This window comes from Triticum aestivum, chromosome 4A, assembly GCF_018294505.1.
Source record: "Triticum aestivum cultivar Chinese Spring chromosome 4A, IWGSC CS RefSeq v2.1, whole genome shotgun sequence".
NCBI lineage: Eukaryota > Viridiplantae > Streptophyta > Magnoliopsida > Poales > Poaceae > Triticum > Triticum aestivum.
This window is the reverse complement of record NC_057803.1, coordinates 218,966,844-218,975,911: the sequence shown is the minus strand read 5'-3', so window position 1 is coordinate 218,975,911 and position 9,068 is coordinate 218,966,844. Positions and strand designations below refer to the sequence as shown.

Below are 9,068 nucleotides of genomic sequence, written 5' to 3'. Positions count from 1 at the left end.
AAGGTGCAATAGCGATTTTCGAACCATATCCTATAAGATAATGGTTTCCATTACTTTGAGAAATGGATTCTTATATCAAACTATAGCTATTGCATTAAAGAAGAAAACAAACTAATAGAAGTCAAAGATGCGGAATGATAGTGAATAGAGAGAAAGATTCTTCTGATTTTCTTGTTTCTATCTACTAGACGTTGTAGAGAATTGAGAATTTTCATGCCTTTCAATTCTCGTACTCGTAATTGGAAAGTTATGTAAGGAGATCATTTTGCAATGAAAACAACATATAAAACTCTAGACAATTTCGAAATCAGGCCAAGCGTCTTAATACATATTCAAAAAATCATTACTGGCCCACCACTGATTAGAAGATTTAGCTTATATGAATCGCTATTGGTTTGATATGAATAATGACAATCGTTTCAGTATGTTAAGGATACAGATGTATCCAGAATTCATTTAGAGTTACTTAATAGTCTATTTCTTATACCATATCCGTATCCCGTGAAATTCTCTAGCCAAAAGATGGATGCATATGCTGTGTTTAATTTTGCTAAATGATATCAATTAAATGGTGTATCAATTCCATAAATTGCATATAGCAATAAATAAATCAGCAAAATTCTTTCTAATATTTTAGATAGAAGAAACATTTTTCTATCTAAAATATTAGAAAGAATGTACCCTTCTATCCAAATCCAATTTGCATTGATAAAATAAATCCAAATTCCAGTAGTAGATGAATAATTGCAAATTTGTGTGTGTACGAGATTAGAATAACTTCAAAATAACTGACATAATTTTGTATTTTTCCTGATCAGAAAAATACATGAAAAAGAAAGGAGGTAGATTTTTTTTGGATTTATGGTTAAAGAAGAAAAAGAAGAAAACAGGGGTTCTGTTGAATTTCAAGTATTTAGTTTCACCAATAAGATACGGAGACTTGCTTCACATTTGGAATTACACAAAAAAGATTTTTCATCGGAAAGAGGTCTACGAAGACTTTTGGGAAAACATTGATGTTTGCTGGCTTATTTGGCAAAGAAAAATAGAGTACGTTATAAGAAATTAATCGGTTAGTTGAATATTCGGGAGTAGTAATTTAATCGTTCAAATTTTTTTCTTGTTTTTTTAGTAGTCTTAGATTTTTCATTTTGATGAGCCTCGCTTTGAGGAATTCATGGAATAATCCATTTTCATGTAATAATGAATTAAGGAAGAAAGGATATGAGTCTACCGCTTACAAGAAAAGATCTCATGGTAGTCAATATGGGCCCTCAACACCCATCAATGCATGGTGTTCTTCGACTGATCGTTACTCTCGATGGTCAGGATGTTATTGATTGTGAACCCATGTTAGGCTATTTACACAGAGGAATGGAAAAAATCATGGAAAACCGAACTATTATACAATACTTACCTTATGTAACAAGGTGGGATTATTTAGCTACTATGTTTACAGAAGAAATAACAGTAAATGCACCAGAATTCTTGGAGAATATTCAAATACCACAAAGAGCCAGCTATATTAGGGTAATTATGTTAGAATTAAGCCGGATAGCTTCTCATTTGCTATGGCTTGGACCTTTTATGGCGGATCTCGGCTCACATACTCCTTTTTCTATATTTTTAGAGAGAGAGAGAGAGAATTAATGTATGATTTATTTGAAGCTACTACAGGTATGCGAATGATGCACAATTACTTTTGCATCGGAGGAGTAGCTGCCAATCTACCTTATGGATGGATCGATAAATGTTTAGATTTCTGTGATTATTTTTTACGCGGAGTTGTTGAATATCAACAACTTATTACACATAATCCAATTTTTTAGAGCGAGTTGAAGGAGTAGATTTTATTAGCGGAGAAGAAGCAGTAAATTGGGGCTTATTGGGACCGATGTTATGAGCTTCTGGAATACAATGGGATCTTCGTAAAGTAGATCCTTATGAGTCTTACAACCAATTTGATTGGAAAGTCCAATGGCAAAAATAAGGGGATTCGTTAGCTCGCTATTTACTACGAGTTGGTGAAATGAGGGAATCCATCAAATAATTCAACAAGCTGTAGAAAAAAAATTCCTGGAGGACCTTATGAGAATTTAGAAGTCTGACGCTTTAAGAAATAAAAGAATTATGAATGGAATGATTTTGAGTATAAATTTCTCGGTAAAAAACCTTTGCCCAATTTTGAATTGTCAAGAAAAGAGCTTTATGTAAGAGTAGAAGCCCCAAAAGGTGAATTAGGGATTTATCTAGTTGGAGATGATAGCCTTTTCAACTTGAGATGGAAAATCCGTCCACCCGGGTTTATTAATTTGCAAATTCTTCTTCAGCTAGTTAAAAATGAAATTGGCTGATATCATGACGATAATAGGTAGTATAGATATCATTATGGGGGAAGTTGATCATTGAAATGATAATAGATAGGGTAGAGGTAGAAACTATCAATTCTTTTTCGAAATTGGAATTATTAAAAGAAGTCTATGGACTGATATCGATTCTACCCATTTTGACCCTCCTTTTGGAAATAACAATAGAGGTACTCGTAATTGCGTAGTTAGAAAGAGAAATATCTACGTCGATACAACAACATATTGGTCCTAAATATGCTGGCCCCCTGGGCCTGCTTCAAGTTATAGCAGATGGGACTAAGCTACTTTTTAAAGAACATATTCTGCCATCCCGAGGAGATATTTCTTTATTTAGCATTGGACCCTCTATAGCAGTCATATAAGTTTTATTAAGTTTTTTAGTTATCCCTTTGGGATATCATTTTGTTTTAGCCGATCTTAGTATTGGTGTTTTTTATGGATTGCCATTTAAAGTATAGCTCCTATTGGTCTTCTTATGGCGGGATATAGCTCAAATAAAAAATATTCTTTTTCAGGCGGTCTACGAGCTGCAGCTCAATCCATTAGTTATGAAATACCATTAACTTTTTGTGTGCTAGCAATATCTCTACGTGTGATCCGTTAAAATAGATCTTTTTCCTATAAAATCCATTAGCTATTTATATTCCTTTTCTTATTTAGTATTTGGGTTGGTAAGTTAAACTAGATAGCTATATGACTGAAACAAAACAGCTTATAAATTTGTAGTAAAAAGAAAAAATATCATTTCCTACGTACAAGAAAAAAGTGGAAGTAAACATAAGCAGTGTAAACTCTTTATCCCAAGGTTGATAATTTTTAATTAGTCATCATATCTTGAAGTGGCCAAGAATAAAGGATTCACAATATGGAATCCATTACTAGAATACTCCTAGTTATTACTATAACTTAATAATCCATAAGAAGAATCCACCAAAAGTTAGTGAAGGGTTAGGAACACTAAAGTACACAAAGGATTAGTAATGGAAAATCTAAAACATTAGAGATTTTTGCCCATAAAAGGAATCATAATAAGGACTTGCAATTTGTAGAAATTATCAAGTAGTACTTTCTTCAGATTCTGATCCGGAGTATGTTCCCATTCACTTGTTAAGGAAATGGCTATCAAGAACGAATTAACATCCATTTTTTCTTTTTAAATACCCCCTCCCTGGGGAAAGAAGAATAGTAAAAAAGATATGGAGTGCACTAGATTTTTTTCATTATTTCCTTCCTCTCTCCATATTCATGCAGAATTGCTCATGAACTAATACCCAACTCTTTCCATTTATTAATTGAATTCCTATAACAAGTAACAAGCGTTTTATTCCAAGATTAAGTTATTATTGAACAAAGAAAAATTTCCATTATATTATAAAGGATGAGATCAATTCGGAAGTGCCTTTTCTTATTCTAGCAGACGGAATTCCTTTGGTCTAATTTAGGACTTTCAAATCTATTTTATTTTATCTAATTCTATCTACGCCCCAGGGGCTAGGAACAAAACAGTCCTTTCCTTTTTCTAATCACAGAGAAGCCGTATGAAGCTAAGGTTTCATGTACGGTTTTGAAATAGCAGTGGGAACTATGATGTTACCATCGACTATGATTATCTAACAGTTCAAGTACGGTTGATATAGTTGAAGCACAGTCAAAATACGGTTTTTTGGATGGAATATTTGGCGTCAGTCTATAGGTTTTCTAGTTTTTTAATTTCTTCTTTGGCAGAATGTGAAAGATTACCCTTTGATTTACCAGGAGCGGAGGAAGAATTAGTAGTAGGTTTCCAAACGGAATATTACGGTATCAAATATGGTTTATTTTATCTTGTTTCTTACCTAAATTTATTAGTATCTTCTTTATTTGTAACAGTTCTCTACTTGGGCGGGTGGAACTTATCTATTCCCTATATATCGTTTTTGATTTTTTTTCCAAATGAATAAAGCAGTTGGAATTTTGGAAATGACAATGTATATATTTTTACATTAACTAAAGCTTATTTATTTCTCTTCATTTCTATCACAATAAGATGGACTTTACCGAGGATGAGAATGGATCAGTTGTTAAATCTTGGATGGAAATTTCTTTTACATATTTCCCTGGGCAATCTCTTATTAACAACCTCTTCTCAACTTGTTTCACTATAAATAAGATAATACACTAATTGTAAGAATATTTTCAACACAAAAGCTCTCTCAAACAAGAGAAAGAAACATATCCTTTTCATAGATATTTAGAATGAATATGTTCCCTATGGTAACTGGGTTTATGAGTTATGGTCAACAAACAATACATGCTACAATGTACATAGGTCAAAGTTTCATAACTACCTTATCCCACACAAATCATTTACCTATAACGATTCACTACCCCTATGAAAAATCAATTACACCAGAGCGTTTCCGAGGGCGAATCCACTTTGAATTTGATAAATGTATTGCTTGTGAAGTATGTGTTCACGTATGTTCGATAGGTTTACCTGTTGTGGATTGGAGATTTGAAAAGGACATTAAAAGAAAACAATTGCTTAATTATAGTATTGATTTCGGAGTTTGTATATTTTGTGGCAATTGTGTTGAGTACTGTCCAACAAGCTATTTATCAATGACTGAAGAATATGAAGTTTCTACCTATGATCATCATGAATTGAATTACAACCAAATTGCTTTGAGTCGGTTACCAATCTCCATAATGGGAGATTATACAATTCAAACAATTAGGAATTTGTCTGAAAGTAAAATAAACAAAGAAAAATCTTCGAATTCAAGAACGATTACTGATTACTAAACTTTTATTTTACCTTTTTGTTATAAAAATATAAAATTCTTTATTAAACTTAAAGAAAAACAAAAACTACTGCTTATTGGAAATTCTTTCTTATTTTAAATCATACTAGATTTTTGTGATATAGTATAATTTCTAACTATAAAGTTTATACACAAAAAATGCCCTAATCCTTTTTTCCTTCCTTGAATCCTTTAGTTTTAGTCAGTTCATGAAAAAATTTATACTATTAATTTCTTTTTATCCATAATGGATTTACCTGGACCAATACATGAGATTCTTATGCTATTTGGGGCATTTGTTCTTCTACTAGGGGGTCTAGGAGTAGTATTACTTACCAACCCCATTTATTCTGCCTTTTTGCTGGGATTAGTTCTTGTTTGTATATCCTTATTCTATTTTATTAAATTCCTACTTTGTAGCTATCGCACAACCTCTTATTTATGTGGGAGCTATAAATGTCTTGATCATATTCGTTGTAATGTTCGTTAATGGCTCAGAATGGTCTAAAGATAAGAATTATTGGACTATTGGACATGGGTTCACTTCACTCATTTGTATAACTATTAGTTTTTCACTAATGACTACTATCCCAGATACATCATGGCATGGAATTCTTTGGACTACAAGGTCAAACCAAATAGTAGAACAGGGTCTCATAAATAATGTTCAACAAATTGGAATTCATTTAGCAACCGATTTTTATCTTCCATTTGAACTCATTTCTATAATTCTTCTAGTTTCTTTAATAGGTGCAATTACTATGGCTCAACAATAAGAAAACTTAGAAAAAGTACAAATTATAAGAATTGCAAATCTAAAATAAATAACTAAAGAATCACAATTTTGATTTAGTAAAACCCATCTACTACAAACAAATACCTCCTTTATTTTCTCTTTTGTTGTGTAATTGTTCAATTGTAATTAATTGAATCGGTTCAATTCTTGCCCTCATATTGAAATGAATCAAGGTTGATAAGGAGTTAGTTAATGATGTTTGAGCATGTAATTTTTTGACTGTCTATTTATTTTCTATTGGTATCTATGGATTGATCACAAGCCGAAACATGGTTCGCTGGTACAGCGACATCCTAAACAAATGGTTTAAAACTCCTTTCCGCGACGGCATTTGGAACCGTCGCCAAGTGAGTGTGGGCGATAGGGGGGTCCTTCCCACACGACCCAGAAATCATCGAGATAGGCCCTCGTGGGACCCAGGATGGGGCTGTGTGCGATCGGGCGAGGCATGTAAACCCAATCATTTCCGTAGGTATGTACATCCCACACGGTGAATCCTAGAAATCATTTTCGTAGGTATGTATGTTCCACACGGTGAATCCGAGAAATCATTTCCATAGGTATGTACATCCCACACGGTGAATCCCAGAAATCATTTCTGTAGGTATGTACATCCCACATGGTAAATCCCAGAAATCATTTCCGTAGGTATGTACATCCCACATTGTGAATCCCAGAAAATCATTTCCGTAGGTATGTACATCCCACATAGTTCTTTGTGTGGAAACGTTTGTGCAAGGTGGCCTAACGCAAACAGTTCGCTTCCAGAAACCATGTGTGATTGTTAGTTGATCGAACATGCCTACTTTCTAGAAACCGTGTGGGTTGTTTGAGTTCATCGCCCACAGTGTTGTCTGAGTAACCATTTGCAATATAAAACCCCAATAACACTAGTGCAGAACCGGGCAATAGCACCGGTTCGTAAGGCCCTTTAGTGCCGGTTCCATAACTGGCACTAAAGTGTGGTCACTAAAGGCCCCCCCTTTAGTACCGGTTCAGCACAAACCGGTGCTAAAGGGAAACCATGTGGCACGAGCCAGCTCCGGGGGCCGGGAGCCCTTTAGTACCGGTTGGTAACACCAACCGGTACTAAATGTTTGTGGGTTTTTGTTTTATTTTGTATTTTTCAATTAAATTTGTGTTATCAATTTAATTTAGGATTGTTTTACGTTATAATGAGTTGTAGTCATCATCATCATCATCATCATCATCGCATATTAATAAATAAATAAACTCTAGCTAGCTAAAAATCATCGTAGTTGTCTAATTACCACTATTTAATCATCATAGTCATTACCGCTAGCTATCTAATCATCACCAACACTGGCTAGCTTAAAGAGGAAACATTCACTTTGTAACAGAAGCAAAGATATCATCGAGTTCAACATAATCATCACCAACATCGAAGTTCAGGACACGGACATGAGACACTAATTAAGAGCATGAACTAGTGCTGCTCCCTCTCAGGTGGAATAGCATAGAACATGTATAGCTCTCCTGATTCATCATACTGGAGCATGCAGATGAATCTGTCTCCTAATCTTGGGTTGCACTTCTCCTTGCTGCCCCCTAGTACTTCTCTGCGATCGTTAACAATTTTGCTCCAATCTTTCACTATTAAGCATTCTTCGCTTTCAGAAATCCTGAATGCACTCATGTGCAATGTAGGATATCTTGGCCGTAAGCTAACCATTGACATGTCACCTTTAGTCTCGATCCACTGAGGCACAACTGTAATCGGAAGTCCCTGTTGAAGAACATCGTATAGTAATTAATATACTAAGCAATGAAAGTTTAGCTTCAAAAATAATGTATGCAAAAGATGCACTAATTAAGGACAAATAGTTAAAATCTTACCATCTTTCGATTATAGATGTGACCGTAGTTCAATACGATCACCATTGGTCGCACGTTTTGAGTACTAACATTTCTAAGTTCAGGAAAAAAAATTGTATTGACAGTATTAAGATCCTCAAGCCATGAAACATAATGACTTATCTCCTCGCAGTTTAGTTGAGACCCGGGGCAGTAGTAGGTCCTGTCTACCAAGCGCCAGACATGTTTGCTTGAACCGAAATAAGCTGACAATACAAATTAGTTGTCAACTATTTTTGAATAAACTGTATCAAAGACATAAACATATGCATGCATGGTTGAGAAAAACTCACATAATGGTAGAACTGGAGGCGTTTGCACATTGACCCAGATGTCTATATTACCTTCAATATCATCTTCCGGACGAATATCAAAGGTGACAACCATACCAGGCTCAAATGCATAAGCATTGCATAGTGCTTGCCAAGTTTTGCATTCAAAATGGGTGTATGTGTCTCCATTATATAATTTGACGTTGAAAGTATACCCATGCTCCGTCTTCAAGTAAACTCTCTTTACCTCCATATCATCTGTAGCACTAAAACCTATCTTATCCAAGACAAAAATTCTTGCATGGCAGGGGATGCGCTAGTAGAATAGTGAAAATTTAAAATTATAAGTTGAAGCAAATGAAGCATAAGTTTTGCATTCAAATAATAATTGACAAAGTGACTTACTGTATCAACTTCGAATGTCTCATCCAGCTTGATGCTGAAGCGCCTACCATCAACAAGGAAATTTCTGTCGCACAGGCCGCGCTGGTCTTCACAGTGTTCGCACATAATGAAATCTTTTTCGTCGTCAGATGACATTTCCTATGTTCATATAGGTGAAACATTAAACACCTATTACTATCTAACATTTAATTAATATCTAGCCAAATATATATTCATCTAACATTTGACATTAATATATCTAACTATATTCATCTCTAACAATTGACATTACTATATATTTAACTTTTCTATCTAATTCATCTAACATTCGACATTAATCTAACATTTATATAAACTCAAAATATATAAAAAATTAAATAAACAGAAAAACTCATTAACAAATAATATTTTAATTAGATCATCAAATCTCAGATACCTAAATTTTCTTACTAAAAATAAACTAGTTATATTAATTATTGAACTAGTTCAAATCTCATATACCTAAATAAACTAGTTATATTAATTATTGAACTAGTTCAAATCTCATATACCTAAATAAACTAGTTCGACAATTTTCTTACTAAAAATA

At 33.8% G+C, this 9,068-nt stretch overlaps 2 pseudogenes; both read left to right on the top strand.

Annotated features, from left to right (window-relative positions):
- The first annotated feature begins 1,176 nt into the window (after positions 1-1,176).
- On the top strand, positions 1,177-2,409 carry LOC123081944 (NAD(P)H-quinone oxidoreductase subunit H, chloroplastic-like; annotated as a pseudogene).
- Position 2,410: 1 nt separating this feature from the next.
- LOC123081945 (NAD(P)H-quinone oxidoreductase subunit 1, chloroplastic-like) lies at positions 2,411-4,513 on the top strand (annotated as a pseudogene).
- Positions 4,514-9,068: the final 4,555 nt, after the last annotated feature.